At 35.4% G+C, this 18635-nt stretch overlaps 1 pseudogene; it reads right to left on the bottom strand.

Annotated features, from left to right (window-relative positions):
• Positions 1-1182: 1182 nt before the first annotated feature.
• On the bottom strand, positions 1183-2131 carry LOC125397448 (olfactory receptor 5B3-like; annotated as a pseudogene).
• Between the last annotated feature and the right edge of the window lie 16504 nt (positions 2132-18635).

The following is an 18635-nucleotide window of genomic DNA, read 5'->3' as shown; positions in this document are numbered from 1 at the left end:
CCCACTCACCTCTCTTAATCTTTAATTTTCTTGATACTAATGTGAAAGAAACAATGGCAGCAGAGAAGCATTGTATAATAGAAACAAATGTCTAAATTAAATCAGCTTGTACATTGCAAGGATGTGTTGATGGCTTCAGAATGGAAGCCAGGAGATGCACTAATTTGTGGAACGAGATTTCCTCTTGTTTCCACAGAAGAAGAAAATCTATGGACATTGTTAACATTAATAAAGATTCCATTTGAAAAGGATAATCCTCTTGAGAAAGAGAAACAACAGCTCATCCACAGAGGTCACAATCATATAGGTGGTAAGGAAATATCATAAATGTTTTGGTAGGGTTCTGTTCTTGTTTGTACAGAAAATACTTGATTTTTGAAGGCCTTCTGTATGTATGTTCCTTTTATTGGTTAATGAATAAAGAATCTGTTTTGGCCAGTGGCTTAGCAGAATAGAGCTATGCAGGGAAAACTAAACTAAATACAGCGAGAAAGAAGATGGAGTTTGGGAGATGCTATGTAGCTGCCAGAGGGGAAAGACATGAGCTGTCATACAGTAACAATGTTTCAATATTCAGGTTTTTGATTATTAGGATGTTGAAAATTGCTATATCAGTTTGCTAAGGTAATATAGACTTGCTATATTGCTTAGCACTTTTTAAACACAACTATTTATTCTAGTAATTAAAGAAATTTGATTGTTTTCCACAGTCATCAGGATATCCCTATGGTTTGAGCACAATTAAATAAACACAAAAGGAGACAGAAAATCCATGTTACATTGTCGTACAGAATTTTGTTCTGGCATGCATTTGTATAAGCCTTGAAAAGAAACCTATGACTGTGTCTTCTCTTCTATGGGTTTCTTTATTACCTAATTATAGTGATTTGTGCTGATATAACAGAAAAATTTTGTATAAAATTGATTGTCTATGATCATATAGTCAATTTCTTTGTTTTACAAGTTGGCCTAAAGTTATCAATTTATTTAGGTTTTACTCTTCTGAACAAGATGTTAATATTTTCACAAAAAACACACTATTGCTGAGGTGAAGATGACATTTCAAGTTCTTCGAGCCTCTGTAGGGTCGAAAAATGTGAGTCAGTGTAGAATTAAAAAGAAAGGAATGAATGAGTCTAGATGCTCTGTAACCCAAAAAGTTAATAATCAAAGCTGCAAACATCATCTTGACTTTAACACAATCTTTGTGAATGCACTATTCACCTCATTCCTTAAGCTATATACAAGAGGGTTCAGCATAGAAATGACCATGGTGTAGAACACAGACACTATTTTGTCAGTGTCCATGGAGTGACTAGAGCTGGGCTGCAGGTACATGAATATGACTGTCCCATAGAAAGTGGAGACAGCTGTGAAATGGGAGGCACAAGTAGAGAGAGCTTTGTGATATGCTGCAACAGAGTTCATCTTTAGAATGTTGGTAAAAATGAACACATAGGATATTAAGATAAGTATTAGACCAAAAAGGTATTGAAGCTGGCTAAATAAATAAGAACCAGTTCATTGACATGTCTATCAGAGCAAGATACAATCATGACTGCTAGAACATCACAGAAAAAATGGTGGACCACATTAGACTCACAGAAAGAGTGACTTAATGCATCCACAGTATAGATGGAAGCATTCAGGAAACCACAGATATAACAGCCAATGATGAGACATGCACACACACTTCTTGTCATGGTGGTGGCATAGTGTAGGGGCTTACATACTGCTGCATAGCTATCATAGGCCATTGAGGCCAAAAGGTAGTTCTCCACATTGGCAAAAGTTGCAGAAAAGAACATCTGAGAGGCACAAGCATTGTAGAATATGATCTTGTCTCCTGTAAGGAATCCAACTAGGACCTTTGGAGTGACAATTGATGAGTAACAAAAGTCCACGAAGGACAAGTTGCAGAGAAAATGTACATGGGGGTGTGAAGCTGAGAGTCCAAAAGAATCAACAGAAACATCCCCAGGTTCCCAACCAGGGTGATGATGTAGATGAGGAGAAAGGTGATGAAGAGAGGAAGTTGCAAATCAGGGTCATTTGTGAGTCCCATGAGGATGAACTGTGTCACTTCTGTCCTGTTCTCCAACAATGATTTAAGTTTATAAAAAAATGCCATGAACAATTAAAAAACAGAATATTACAAGGGGCTGGAAAAATAGTTCAGTTGTCAGAATCAATGGCTTTTAATTCTGAAGGGCTCATCAACTTCATGTCAGCTCACAACTATATATAACTCTAGGACTAATGGATCTAACACCATCTTCTGGCCTCTGCTCTTATGAGACAAATGTTGTACACAGAAATACATGTAGGCAAAGCACCATAAATATAGAATTCATTTATTTTTTAATTTATTAAACCATTTAATCAATCGACATTTTAAATGATGAGTCTATAGGCATGGAACTTTTATTGACATATGTAGGTACTCACCTATGATTTTTTGTATAATTATTTTTTCAAGTTATATATTATCATGTAATAAATCACCGTAGAAGCCAGTGTTTTGAAATAAAGAGCACCGTTGTACTTGTTCCTAAAGCTTCATTGAGGATAGGTGAGCACTGACTGTCTCTCTTGAGCTGACATCAGCTGGAAGGCTGGGAGCTGTGACATCTGAAGCCGTGTCATGGGTGCATCTCGTCATAGATGCTAGTTGTCATCTGGACCCTCAGCTGAAGCACCACTGGAACACCACACATTTGTTTCTTAAGTTCTTTTTCTATACTTATTTAAGGATATATTTTATGTACATGAGTCTTATGTCTTCATATGTATGAGAATATGACATCTTATCACATTACTCATGGTTAGGTGCCAACAAATGGTTGCTGGGAATTGAACGTAGAATCTCTGAAAGAACAGGTATTTTCCTTAAAAACTGAGCCATATCTCCAGCCCTAAATTAATGTTGATTTCATTTTTAAAAATATATATGAGCATAAAGTAATGTTGGAATTAGAATCAGTGAAATTTCATTGATTTTCCACAGAAATCAAAAATATATAAATATTTTAGGTCTATGTAGGCAGTTTAGTAATTCTATAAAATAACTTATTTTCATAAAATAATATATAAATATATATAATATATTATAATTATATATTATATAATAATATATTTATTATTGTACCAGTTAACCTTTGTTGGGCTCTGTAGAACTAACACAATTGTGCTTTCCTGTCAAGAGGTGTTATTGGAACAGTCTTCTGTCGGTCAGTAACAAGTCTTTAATAAATTTTTACATCCATGAAAATTGTGTGGTACAAGAGATTTAAAATTTCTGCATATTTAAATTACATAATTACCAGATTTTCTTCTGAATTCAGATAAACTATTTGCCCATAGAAAGCTACCAATCTAAAATAATTTAACTTAATTATAATGAAAAGTTATTTTCTTATGTTTAATACGAGACAACTGAGTAACACACTCAGTTGTAATTTCATCTTTTTCACTATATAGCTGTTCTCATTAGTGATCAAACAAGTAATTAATCCAAATATGAAACGTTTCTTCTGAATGCTAAAGGTTCTGAATAATGCATTGGACATGAATTCCATTCTAAATCTTGTTTTCACACACAATTCATTGCTTTTTATACAACACATATAGATATGTTGAGGATATACCCAGAAACAAGAAGTTATGATTAACTCAAGGGAGAATTTATCTTGAATCAATATTGCTAATGATGTTCAGAATAGCTGTGTTGAGCTTACAGGTAGGATGAAAGATCATTCCATCTCAAAAGCAGTTTGGAATGAAGATATATCATTAACTAAAACACGGAGAACTTAAATTATTGGAAAAGATAAATACTACAATCATTCACTAACTATAAAGAAGCATCAAACTCTTCTAAACAGCATATAGCCATCTACAAAATGAAGTCAGTAGTACAAACTACTTGGGTTATGAATTTGAAAAGATACTAGTATATTAAAAGTAAGAAATGATGACTTTTAAGCATAGTTAAGTGAATATTATCTTATGTTTTCATCAAAATGTAACAACAGCATATAGGATTTTATTTCTGGGTGAGTTTAATCTTGAGAATTCTTTCTACAAATTGTGTTTTCTGCATTTTGGTTCCGTGATTGTCTGTGCTTTGTCATGATGCTTGTGTTATTTTTACTTCAGGAATATCAATGTTAATCATAAAATCTTACACTCACCATTGTTTTCAAATTTTAATTTTGCTAATCAATAATTGTAGATAAAACATTCCTCCTTTTTCTCTGGAGAATATCCCCCAGAAAGAGCAGAGACCCTGGAACCCAGGTCCCTAGTTTATGGTCTTTGTTTACATCATAAATATAGTGTTCTTATATTCTAATGATTCTTAAACTTGCTTGTTTAGCTTGGCATATTTGGCATGTTATCCAATATAACTGTTTACAACTATCATTATCTTGAGCATTTGGTTACGTTTTTTTGTAAGTATATATCGAAAACATTTTAGTTCCCAAATTTATCTTATAATGACTTTCATCATTATGCTATATTATCTACAAAAGGAGTGGTTTTTGTGTGTGGGTTTGTGTAAAGTAGAATAGGAAGTATTATTTATTTCCTTATTAGTAGGAAAACAATATTTATGAAGTCATATTTAATCACATTTTTAAAGTAGTATGAGAAAGACTCAAGGTGCAAGAGTTACAGATTCCATTCAACTGTGATTCTGATATCACAGCATACAGGTTGAAAAGTGGTTGAGTGAATATCAATTTGTTTCTAATTCTTCATCAGTGTACAGAAAGATTATTTGTCTTCTGGGTTTATGTCTTTTGTGATTATTTTTACCTCCAAGTAAATCAAACCTATAGCAGACAAGATAAAGTTACAACAACCAAATGGCATTTTATATTCTTTCTGATTAAAGTAAATTACTATATGGATAATTAAATCTTGTGTAATATATAGACATCAACACCTAATCTCAGAATTTCAAAACTAGTTTTAGAAAAACACGTAGCCTTTAAACTGTTTTAACTCTCAAAATAGCTTTTAAATATATGTTCTCAATAAACTCAAAATTGGTATACACATCCCACTTACATTATGGGAAATATACTTCACAATAGTATATTTATGAAATGTGGGTAGCCAATTTTAAGTAGAAAAATATTTTACAGGGGATCCTTATTCTAAAAGTTGAAAAACTCACTATGCAATATTTCACAAACCCTTTTCCAGGAGCTTGCTCTTAGAAAGTTATCAGCTCATCTAAAGCAAGAGGGAAGAACAGAACTTTTGCACAGATCAAGTTCTGAATTCACCATGCATTACTCCTCTTCCCTTGGCAGAGTCACTTACCTGCTTATTAGGAAAACATACAGAAAAACCGAGTAGGATTACTTCTTTCCTATAGTTCACAGGTTGTGTCTGTATATAAAAAACAGAAGTTTTTGTTTTTATATACAAACCTATGAAGAACTTTCCAAATTTAATCAGTCAATAAGATTTTTTTCTTTGACTGTTCTATCTCAGTTTGCTTGAAGACCCAAAGCTTATCTTCAGGGTAATTAGAAAAACTGAAAGTATCAGCAATAAATGCATATATTAACAATGACTGTCATTCAGAAAATAAATCGAATCTAGTGGCAATGCTTTGCTTCTCCTAGTGTGCCATATTGAGATTTCAGAGGCTAGTCCATGGGGATGTAGAGAGAAGTATAGACACCCTGAGAGCTCTAGGGAGTTCCCCCAGAGTTTATCTGAAGATCATCACCCAGTCTTCTTAGGGAAAGTGTAATTAACCTACCTTGGGGAGCAGGCTAGTTTCTGTATCTTAGAATTTTAATTTACTTCTTAATGGGTAAATGAAAACACAAAAGTCATACATCTTAAAGAAGTACCAAGCAAAGTTTCAGTACATAATGTTTATTATAAATGTTCAAGTCTGGTTAAGAATGCCTGTCTTTTCAAACACTATTTATTTGTGGTAAAAACTTTGAAAAATCCTCCTTCCATCATTTTCATTTCTTTTAGAATTTTCTTTTCATTCCTTTCAGAATTTTCAAAACATAATACATTATTGGTATCTATAGTAACCCTTGAGCCCAATAGTGCATCTCAGCTCTTTGTTCCTAGCTAATAGTTCCTAGGCATATTGAATGATCCTTAATCATTTTTTATGTGCTATTCTTTATAATATTCTACAGAATGCTGGATATCACATTTTACAAATAAATCTATTTATTCCTATTTTAAAAATTACGTTTTTAAATATTTTGTTAAATTTTTCTGTTATTTTTGTGTTCATCTACTCATTTATGCTGTGCATATATGTAGCAGGAAGAATAACTTGCAGAAATCAGTTCTCTCCGTTCTACATGTAGGTATCTAGATTTGAACAGAGACCCACAAGGCTTGGGAAAAAACTCTCTCAACCACTATTCTATATCAATAGTCTCTATTTATCAGTTATTTATTATTTAGTTTTATAATTATTTTTGCAATATGGAAATTAATGTCTTTTAAGATAGACAATTTTGACTATGTTTTCTATTTTGTATTTTTTCCTTTTATATTATACACTATTTTCTTTGTCAAGCAGATTTTTTAAACCTTGACACTATCATATTTTTGTTTGTTTCTGAGTGTTATGTTTTTTGTGAGATAACATAATCAAAAACTAGACATATTGCAATGCAATGTCCTCAGTTGTCCTCCCTGTATTTCCTGTAGTATTTTCAAGATTTTTGTCTATTATTTAAATAACTCATTTATTTTGAAGCTAGTCCTGCATTTGAGACATTGAAGGTTATGCAGTGTTCTTCTTCAAGTGGATATCTGGGTCTCCCAATAACATTTATTGTTCCAATGCATTCTCCTGGGATATTTTTAAGCATGACTTGTCTATACATACAGATTTTTATTTTTATTTAATTTAATTTTAATTACTATTACAAGTTTCAATTCTATAATATCTGTTTTATTAATGTTCGGGGCAGATAGCATGTGATCATTATAAATATTTTTTCTTTTATTTCTCTTTTTCAGTTTTATTTTACAGTCCAACCTCAGTTCTCTCTTCCAACACTCTTCCTGACTCCTTCACTTCCTCCTCCTCAGTCCACTCCCCATCTACTCCTCCCAAAGGCTAAGGCCTCCCTCATGGAGAGTCAACAAAGTCTGACACATTAAGTTGAGTCAGGACTAAACACCTCCACCCTTCATTAAGACTGAGCATAGCCTCCCACCATATGCAATGAGCTTCAACAAGTGAGCGCTTGTATCAGGGATAGATTTTATTCCCACTGGCCGGTGCTTTTCAGATAGACCAAGTTTAATTGTATTCTACATGCAGAGGGACTAGTTCCTTCCCTTGGAGTCTCTGCATTTGTTGATCTAGAGTTCATGAATTCCAAAGAGCTTGGTTCACTGTCTCTGAATATTTCCACTTTATGACCTTGAAATCCATCAGTCATAATCCCCCCACCTTGCTCATAATCTCCACCTTTGTCTGTATTCCCAGATGTTGGACTGGTGCTTAATTGTGTATCTTTGCATCTGGTTCCATCAATTACTGGATCAAGACTCTCTAAAGACATTTATGGTATTCACCAATCTGATTACAAAGGAAGACCAGTACAGGCACCCTCTCTGCTATATCTAGGAGTCTTAGCATGGATCTTTCCCATGGGGAAATCAGCAAAGTCTGACACATTAAGTTGTGTCAGGACCAAGCCACTCCACACTTCATTAAGACTGAGCATGGCCTCCCACTATATGGAATAAGCTCCAACAAGCGAGTTCGTGTATCAGGGATAGATTCTATTCCCATTGCCAGGGCCCCCTCAGATAGACCAAGGTACACAATTGTCTCCCTCATGCATTGTTCCTTCCAATGGTGGCTCCACAGCTGTTGGTCTGGAGCTCATGTTTTCCATAGAGCTTGATTCAGCTGTCTCTGAAGATACCCTATTCATGATCTTGAATTCCCTTGCTCATAACTTTCCTCCCTTTGCCTGGATTACCTAGATGTAAGCCTGGTATTTGACAGTGGATCTCTGTATCTGGTTCCATCAATTACTGGATGAAAGTTCTCTAATGACATTTATGGTATTCACCAATCTGATTACAGAGGAAGGCCAGTTCAGGCACCCTCTCCACTATAGCTAGGAGTCTTAGCTGGGCCCATCCTTGTGGATTCCTGGGAATTTCCCTAGCACCAGGTTTCTCCATGACCTCATAATGGCTTTCGTTTCATGATAACTCCTTCATTGCTTCCATTCTATCCCTCCCCCATCTCAACCATTCCATTCTGTAGCAAAATTAATAAAAACCCAGAGACAGATATTGGCATTCAAGCTGTAGGTCAGAAAGCAAAGGATCCAGCCATTGGTTCTTACCTCTATCATAATCTGAAATGCTGATCGCGCCTCCAAGAATCTCAGAATGGGCCTGTGTCTGACAGTTGTTTCCTCCTGTCCTATATTCCTCTCTAGGGGTGGGATTAAAGGTGTGCACCACCACCACCAGGATCTATGGCAGTCAAGTGTGACTACTGGGACTAAAGTTGTTACCCTGCCTTGTCTGTAAGGCTAACTTGAGGGCCGTTTTACTCTCTGATCTTCAGACAAGCTTTATTTATTAAAATAAAAGTGAAATGTTACTACATTTACCCTATTGTCTAAATTAAAAAATAAGGGTATAACTAATACGAGAAAAATATATGCAATAAATATGGTGACTATATGTAACAAAAAGGCAATAAGTACATCAACAATGCACAGTCTATTTGCATTTACACATTCAGAGAAAATGTTCCATATCTATCCTATCTTGGTGAGTCCAGCATCTTGTACATAATTTACACTTCATCATAAATTGCTTTCTGCATCAGATAAACAAGGAAAACTATAAATATAGCTATATAGTCTTTACTTCCATCAGAGACATAAAGAGGAAGTAATATTAATAGAATAAGCAAGAACTGCAAACAAGTGACTTCCAAAAAAATGTGAGTAATGGCAGGAACAACTGGCTGCATGGGCAGTCACCCAAATTTCCTCTGCAAAATTGGTACATCTTTCTTTAGCCTGAAGCTCTAGTATATCCAATAGACTTTTCTGTTAAGCAGGATAATCTGAAGTACTATTCCTCCTTGTCTTGGCAATGTTTGGCAGACATTTTCTATTGTGTCCTGCTTGTCTGATTAGGACAACGCATAGCCAGTAGTCGAGGCAAAGACATTTTCTTGCAACGTGACTTACTTTTGCCACAAAGAAAGTAAATCTCATGTGGAATTTCTTTGATGTCAATACAGGAGTAGTCATGTCTTGCTGTCATAAAAAAGAAGAACCTAAATTATTGAAATATCTTAAATGTCATATTCTTTAAATCTATTGGGTGTTTGAAGATGACCTGTCTATCTAAAATATATCTTTGCTTGACTTTGAAAACATATCTAATGTAACTGCAAGTTCAAAAATAATAGATGACAAATTATTAACCTGCATTTCCTTATTATCTTAAACAGTTTGAAATAAAAGTTTTCAAGGAATAAAGATTTGCACTACATTGTTACATGTACTGTATAGATACAAAACCTTCAACAAAATTAGAAATGTGTGTATAATATGTTTTAACAAAATTAAACACAAATATGTATCAATATAAAAAATTACATAAAATATACAAAAGTCCAATTCAATGTAAAATATTTATAAAATTCTTTGTTGCTTTCTAAAAGTAGATTTAATAACCTACCATTGTATCTTATATCTATCTATCTATCTATATATATACATACATACATACATATCCTCTATTTTTTGCTTTTCAGATTATATTCACTAATCTGCCCTTCTATTCTATCATATTTACACCTCCTTTTTTCTTTTAAAAACAAGAACCTTGAATTTAAATTCATTTGTTTAACTTTTTCTCACCATTACCAATAATTTACTTTTTTGCTTTCTGGGGGAAGCAGTATCTTTAGGGGATCTTGAAAAGAAAAAAGAAATGGTTACTTGTCAACTCCTAAGAGAGGTAGCCTTATCATTTGTTGTCCAGTTTTTGTGTCATAAGAAAAAGCATGACTTTTCTCAAGTCATTGCTAGAGTAATCTGTTAGGTGGGGTCATCTCTGTTAGTCATCTAAAAATTGTCCTGAGCAGTGTGTAGTCCAAAATTGAATTTTAAGTAGTGCTATTGGCTGAATGGCATCAGATGAACCAGGTAGAATTGTTGTTGTGGGGCCTCATCTTCTTCTGTAGACTTTACAGATTACTATAAGAAAATGTGTTATTTACTGTGGAAAATTTAAACATTATTTATATCAAAACAGAAAGATTAAAATTTGATAGATGTATATTCAAGGAAAGATACCTTAGAGACAAAAATAAAGTTATGGTGGGAGTAGAGTTTTTGAAAGGAGGGTATTGATAACTTTGCTCCCTAGATCTGTTTTTGTGCTTTTGTTCCATACCAGTTGTCATTCCTGGCATGAGACAGAAAATCTGAGTTTTTCTTTTAACAATATGCTTGGATTTAGAGAAAGAGAGAAAGAGCCAGAGTCCAAATCCAACGCCTTTTTTTTTTTAAAATGAGTCAGTACTACCATTATATTGAGAAGAATGGAGATATGTATTCTAAAGTAGTGATCTATTACTCTGTAGAGAATATTGGTAACATAAGTCAGATTTTTTTGCTGGTGATTCTGTCTTTATATTTAACTTTTTATCTTTAGGCATCTGGATATCTAAAGTCTCTTGACTTTTTAAAGATGGGAATTTTTTACTTTCCTACAAAATCAATAACAGAACCTTGCCCCAAATTTTGTGAGGTTTTATTACAACTTATAGAATTGTTACCTTTGTGGATGAGCTGTTATTTTTTTTCAAGTTTTTTCTCCTTTTTTAAACTGAATCTTGATTAATTGTAGTGGTATCCATAGGTTTTATTCTCATGTGGAAACAAAATGAAACCCCTTGCCCAACAGTCCATCTCCTGGTTTCCATTCTCAGTTCAACACATCCTTGAAGTATACAAGCTGACTTAATTCAGAAATTTTTTTTATTGTCCAAAACCTCTGTGCAGCTGTTGTTTATTTCTCATCAGCATTAAGAAAATTTAAGGTTAATAAAGCATTGTATAAAATATTTCTGGGGATATTTATTACTCCTTTCTGTTATTTAACATATCTTTTGTAATTCGGGTTGATCTTTCTATAAATTCCTGACTACTGACATTATTTGATATACCTGTAAAAATCTTTATATTAAAATAAACAAAAACTGTTTTATTTTCTTAGATATATATGCTGGAGGATTGTCTGATTTATTTTTGCACATATACTCATGATGGCCACAACTTCTAGTAAATGTGTGCTTATGGAATCAGCCTTTTCTGTACTCAAAGTAGTTGCCCATTGAAAACCTGAATAGGTATAAATGGTGTGCTGTACATATTTTAATTTTCCAAATTCTATACAAAGAAACAAATCCATCTGTCATATTTCAATCCATTGAGTGCTCTTTGGGTACTTTCTGCAGATAGTGTTGTTTAGGTGTATAAAGAACAAATAGAACATGTCCTTATAAATTTCCTCAGCTTTTTGCCATGTGTTGAAAACATCCTTTTAAAACTTTTACTTTTGACACGATTTTTTTTTATGAAAGTCTGAGGCCTTTAGCACATTTCCAATCAATAACTGATCAATTTCTGCATTACTTTGTGCTAGACAAACCAGCAAACCTATATGGAATCAGATGAGTGATTTTATATATATGTATATGTATATATATATATATGTGTGTGTGTGTGTGTATATATACATACATATGTATGTGTATGCATAGTGTTATATATATAGGATGATGCCTATTCCTGATTATATCTTGTACCTGAATAATGTCAATTTGTTTACATTAGATCAGGTCACCAGGATCTATTCACATAGTTGGCCATAGATGGGAAATATCTCCTAGGAAGCTTTAGAAGTCGCTAAGTGTCTGTAATCAATCTCTTCTAATTTGCATCTTTTGTGATCTAACTTTCTTTAACTCTAATTTATAATCTAAATAATTAATAGAATATTCTCTTTGTATTTGTAGGAGCAATTTGTAATCACAAACAAGGTAAATTTTTCTGATTTAATTGTTTTTTTTAAAGTTTCTACATTTGAATCAGATAATAAAATCTTTTCCATGTTATGGTAATGTATAGATTCAGGAAATTGTTTATATATTTTTTCCAGTGATTGACTTACAAAATACTGGCATCGGGTGGAACTATTTGACATTCCCTGTGGGAGAATCATCTCTTGATGTCTTTTAGTAGACTGGGAATTATTGCAACTACTCACTGTAAGACAGATTGTTTTATGTCTTTTTTTTGTAAATTTGAGGTAAAGAAAAAATATTTTAAATCAATAACTATAAGGCAATAGAGAAGGCAAAGGAATTTCATACTGTAGAGAGACCAATGACTGGATCACCAAATTAGCAGCTCTTAAATCTGTATCATTCTCCATTTTCCAGATATCTTTTTGAGAACTAATATAACAGTATTTCAAAGGCTGTATGATATTTCAACATTCTGAGCATCTGGTTTTTCCTGTACCAGCTATTCTAAAGCCTGCAGTTTCTCTTCTCTTAAACACCATTGATTCACCCATATGGGTTCCTTAGTTAACCTTTTTAGAGTTAAGACCATTAGCATCTTGGAGAGAGTGCCAGCATAAATTGTCATCAGTGTTTTTGATCTTGGCCACATATACAGGTGTAAGATGAAGTCTCAGAGTTGTTTTGATTTTCATTTTTATGACTAAGGATGTTGAACATTTTTAAGTGTCTTTCAGCCATTTTAGATTCTTCTGTTGAGAGTTCTCTGTTTAGGTCTGTACTCCATTTATTTATTGTATTGTATGTTCTTTTGATGACCAATATATTGAGTTCTTTGTATATTTTGAAGATCAGACCTCTGTCTGATGTGGGGTTAGTAAAGATCTTTTCCCATTCTGTAGGCTGTCGTTTTGTCTTGTTAACTGTGTCCATTGCTATCCAGAAGCTTTTCAGATTCAGGAGGTCCCAATTATTTATTGTTTCTTTCCGTATCTATGCTGCTGGAGTTATATTTTGGAAGTAGGCTCCTGTACCAATGTGTTCAAGTGTATTTCCCACTTTCATCTCTGTGGCTGGCTTTATGTTGAGGTCATGGATCCATTTGGACTTGAATTTTGTGCATGGTGATAGATATAGGTCTATTTTCACTTTTCTACATGGTGATTTCTAGTTATGCCAGCACCATTTGTTAAATATACTTTCTTTTTTCCATTTGATATTTTTTGCTTCTTTGTCAAATATCAAGTGTTTGAAGTTGTGTGGATTAATATCTGGGTCATTGCTCCAGTTACATTTTTCCTACTATCTGTTCTTATCCCAATACCAAGACTGGTTACAGTACTGTAGCTCTGTAGTACAGTTTGAATTCAGGGATTTTGATGCCTCCAGAAGTTCACTATAGTCACAAATATCATAAAATATCCCAAACAAGTGGAAGACTTGTATGATTAAAAACTTTAAATTTTTGAAGAAAGAAATTGAAGAAGACAACAGAAAGTGGAAAGATCTCCCATGCTCTTGGGTAGGTAGATTTAACATAATAAAAATGGCAATGTTATCAAAAGCAATCTCTAGATTCAATGCAATGCCCATCAAAATCCCAGCAAAAATCTTCACAGACCTTGAAAGAACAGTACTTAACTTCATATGGAAAAGCAAAATATCCAGTATAGCTAAAACAATCCCGTACAGTAAAAGAACTTCTGTAGGCATCACAATCCCTGACTTCAAACCCTATTTCAGGTCTTTAAGAAGCAATTACAGTGAGTACAGAATGGGCTGATTTAGTAATCATACATTTATTAGCAATTGTGGTCTTCATGGGTATGCCTGCACAAATAAAAACAGACAATGCTCCAGCATATATCAGTAAGAAAACAATACAGTTTTTGTTTATTTCCATTAATATAAAGATTATTCTTAGAATTTAATGAAAATAAAGACACAACATACTCAAACCTATGGGACACAATGAAAGCAGTGCTAATAGGAAAGTACATAGAACTAAGTGCTCAATTAAAGAAAACTGAGAAAGCACACATTGGAGACTTAACAGCATACCTGAAAGCTGTAGAAAAAAAGACAGATTCACCCAGGAGGAGTAGAAGAATGGAAATAATCAAACTGAGGGCTGAAATCAACAAAATAGAAACACAGAAAACAATCCAAGGAATCAATGAAACAAAAAGCTGGTTCCTGAAGAAAATCAACAAGATTGACAAACACCTATCCAAACTAATTGAACAACAGAGAGAGAACACGCAAATTAATAAGATCAGAAATGACAAGAGGGACATAACCACAGACACAGAGGAAATTCAGACAATCATTAGATTTTACTACAGAAGCCTGTATGCCACAAAATTGGAAAATGTAAAAGAAATGGACATTTTTTTAGATAAGTACCATATACCAAAGTTGAACCAAGACCAGGTGAACAATCTAAATAGACCTGTTAATCATGAAGAATTAGAAGCTGTTATCAAAAACCTCCCTACCACAAAAAGCCCATGACCAGATGGTTTCAATGCAGAATTCTACTAGAACTTCCAAGAGGAGCTAATACCTACACTCCTTAATGTTTTTCACAATACAGAAAGAGAAGAGTCATTGTCAAACTCTTTTTATGAAGCTACAGTTACCCTGATACCAAAACCACACAAAGACACAACCAAGAAAGAGAATTACAGGCCAATCTCACTCATGAACATCGATGCAAAAATTCTCAATAAAATACTGGCAAAGCGAATCTCTAGGGTATATTCCCAAGAGTGGTATTGCTGGGTCCTGAGGGAGGTTGACTCCCAGTTTCCTGAGAAACCGCCACACTGATTTCCACAGTGGCTGCACGAGTTTGCATTCCCACCAACAATGGATGAGTGTTCCCCTCACCCCACATCCTCTCCAGCATAGGCTATCGTTGGTGTTTTTGACTTTAGCTATTCTGACAGGTGTAAGATGGTATCTCAAAGTGGTTTTGATTTGCATTTCCCTGATCGCTAGGGAGGTTGAGCATGACCTTAAGTGTCTTCTGGCCATTCGAAGTTCATCTGTTGTGAATTCTCTGTTAAGTTCAGTACCCCATTTTTTAATTGGGTTAATTAGAGTTTTAGTGTCTAGTTTCTTGAGTTCTTTGTATATTTTGGAGATCAGACCTTTGTCTGATGAGGGGTTGGTGAAGATCTTCTCCCAGTCAGAAGGCAGCCTTTTTGTCCTACTGACAGTGTCCTTTGCTTTACAGAAGCTTCCCAGTTTCAGTAGATCCCATTTATTCATTGTTTCTCTTATTGTCTGTGCTGCTGGGGTCCTACTTAGGAAGAGGCCTCCTGTGCCTAAATCTTGTAGACTACTTCCCACTTTCTCTTCTATCAGGTTCAAAGTGGACGGATTAATGTTGATGTCTTTAATCCATTTGGACTTGATTTTTGTGCATGGTGATAGATATGGATCTACTTTCATTTTTTTACAGGTTGACATCCAGTTATGCCAGCACCATTTGTTAAAGATGCTTTCCTTCTTCCATTGTATACGTTTAGCTCCCTTGTCGAAAATTAGGTGTTCATAAGTTTGTGGGTTAATATCTGGGTCTTCTATTCGATTCCATAAGTCGACTTCTCTGTTCTTATGCCAATACCAAGCTGTTTTCAATACTGTAGCTCTATAATAGAGTTTGAAGTCAGGGATGGTAATGCCTCCAGAAGTTCTTTTATTGTATAAGATTGTTTTGGCTATCCTGGGTTTTTTGTTTTGCCATATAAACTTGATTATTGTTCTCTCAAGGTCTGTGAAGAAGTTTGATGGGATTTTGATGGGGATTGCATTGAATCTATAGATTGCTTTTGGTAGAATTGCCATTTTTACTATGTTGATTCTCCCAATCCAAGAGCAGGGGAGGTCTTTCCATTTTCTGGTATCCTCCTCAATTTCTTTCTTCAAAGACTTAAAGTTTTTGTCAAATAGGTCTTTCACTTCCTTGGTTAGAGTAACCCCAAGATATTTTATGCTATTTGTGGCTATCATGAAGGGTGATGCTTCTCTGATTTCCCTCTCTGCTTCTTTATCCTTTGTGTATAGGAGGGCCACTGGAGTTTTTTTGAGTTGATCTTGTATCCTGCCACGTTACTAAAGGTGTTTATCAGCTGTAGGAGTTCTTTGGTAGAGTTTTTGGGGTCGCTTATGTACACTATCATATCGTCAGCAAATAACGAAAGTTTAACTTCATCCTTTCCAATTCGAATCCCCTTGGTCCCCTTATGTTGTCTTATTGCTATTGCTAGAACTTCAAGCACTATATTGAAGAGGTATGGAGAGAGTGGACAGCCTTGTCGTGTTCCTGATTTTAGTGGAAAGGCTTTGAGTTTCTCTCCATTCAGTTTGATGTTAGCTGTCGGCTTGCTGTATATTGCTTTTATTATATTTAGGTATGATCCTTGTATCCCCAGTCTCTCCAACACCTTTATCATAAAATGGCTCCCTGATCCCATATTATGCTGGAGAGGATGTGGGGTGAGGGGAACACTCATCCATTGTTGGTGGGAATGCAAACTCGTGCAGCCACTGTGGAAATCAGTGTGGCGGTTTCTCAGGAAACTGGGAGTCAACCTCCCTCAGGACCCAGCAATACCACTCTTGGGAATATACCCTATAGATTCCCTAACATACTACAAAAGCATTTGTTCAACTATGTTCATAGCTGCACTATTTGTAATAGCCAGATCATGGAAACAACCTAGGTGCCCCTCAATAGAAGAATGGTTAAAAAAGGTGTGGAACATATATACATTAGAGTTTTACTTGGCGGTAAAAAAACAATGACATCTTGAATTTTGCATGCAAATGGATGGAAATAGAAAACGCTTTACTGAGTGAGGTAAGGCAGACCCAAAAAGAGGAACACGGTATGTATTCACTCATAAGTGGATTCTAACCATTATTAAAGGTCTTTGAGCCTATTATTCGTGATCCTAGAGAAGCTAAATAAGAAGATGAACCTGATGAAGATTATTTAGCTATCCACCAGGAGGTAGGAAATATACATGAGTTCCAGGTAACCTCGGGTGCATGGGGGGGTGGGAGGGTCGATGGAGGGGGAGAGGACTAGAGAGAAGGGAGTAGGGGAGGAACGGGGAAAGCTTGGTGGCCGGGGATGGGGGGGGGAGGGAGGTAGGATGAATATGGGATCAGGGAACAATATATTTCAACTAAGGGAGCCATTTTAGGGTTTACAGGAGACTTGATTATATATGGGATCCCAGGTTCAAGGAGAAATCCCCCTGATTGCTCTCTGGACAGAGGAGAGGGTGCCTGAATCGGCCGTGGCCCATGACCATACTGATGTATATTTTGCTTATCACCATAGATCCTTCCTCTGGCGAAGGACAGCTATGCAGTCGGAGGCCCACATTGGAGCAACGGATTGAGCCCCCCGAGGTCCGGAGGGGGAGCGGAAGGAGGAGGAACATGAAAAACGAAATCAGTACTGCGAGGGATGCTATCACCCACTGATACAAGGGAACGGATCTGATGAGAGTTTACCAGGGCCAGCCGGACTGGGACTGAACGAGGAGGTGATCTAGCCAGATTCTCGGAATTTGGCCGGATTCTCTGACTGTGGCTGGCCCGGGGTCTTTCTGAAAAGCCATTGACTATGACACTGGGACCTGTTTCCTCTGCATATGCTGGATTTTGGGGATCCAGTCTGTTTGGACCTGGAGGGAGGGGGAGGGAGCTGGAGCTTCCCACAGGGCAGGAAACCCTGACTGCCCTGGGGGACGGAGGGGAAGGAGGGGGGGAGTGGGGGGAGTGGGGGGAGTGGGAGGGTGTTGGGAGGGGGGGCGGAAATGGAAACTTTTATAATTTAATAAAATTTACTAAAAAAAAAAAACAAAAAAAACAAACAAACAAAATACTGGCAAAGCGAATCCGAGAGTCTTTGAACAATAAAAAAAATTTCAGAATTAAGTCAGCCAGTGTACTTCAAAGATTATTGACTTGAGAATGGAAACCAGGAGATGTACCATGTTTGGTAAGTGGTTTTTAGTCTTGTTTCCACAGGAGAAAAAAACCTATATACCATAAAATTAATCAAGATTCAGTTTAAAAAGGAGAATGTACTTGATAAATAAAAATGACAGCTCATCCACAGAGGTAAAAATGCTACAAGTTGTAAGAAAACCTCACAAGTGTTGGGGCAGGGTTCCTTTCTTGATTTTGCAGGAAAATAAAAAAAATCTATCTTCAAAAGATCAAGAGACCTTGGATATCTACATGCCTATAGGTAAAAAGATAACTATCCAGAAAGAACCACCAAGCAAAGAAAAATCTGGATTATGCTATCAATATTCTCTGAAAGAGAAAATATCACTACTTAATCATATATATCTTCTTTCTTCTCAATATAATAGTAGCCCTGACTCATTTAATAATCAAAACTGTCTTTGGATTTGCACTGTGACTCACTTCCCTTAAATCCAAGCATATTGTTAAAAAAACTCAGAGTTTCTGTCTCATACCAGGAGAGCCAACTGGTATGGGACGAAATGAT

The sequence above is a fragment of the Myodes glareolus genome, chromosome 7, assembly GCF_982192425.1.
Source record: "Myodes glareolus chromosome 7, mMyoGla1.1, whole genome shotgun sequence".
Classification (NCBI taxonomy): domain Eukaryota; kingdom Metazoa; phylum Chordata; class Mammalia; order Rodentia; family Cricetidae; genus Myodes; species Myodes glareolus.
This window is presented reverse-complemented; position numbering and strand designations above follow the sequence as displayed.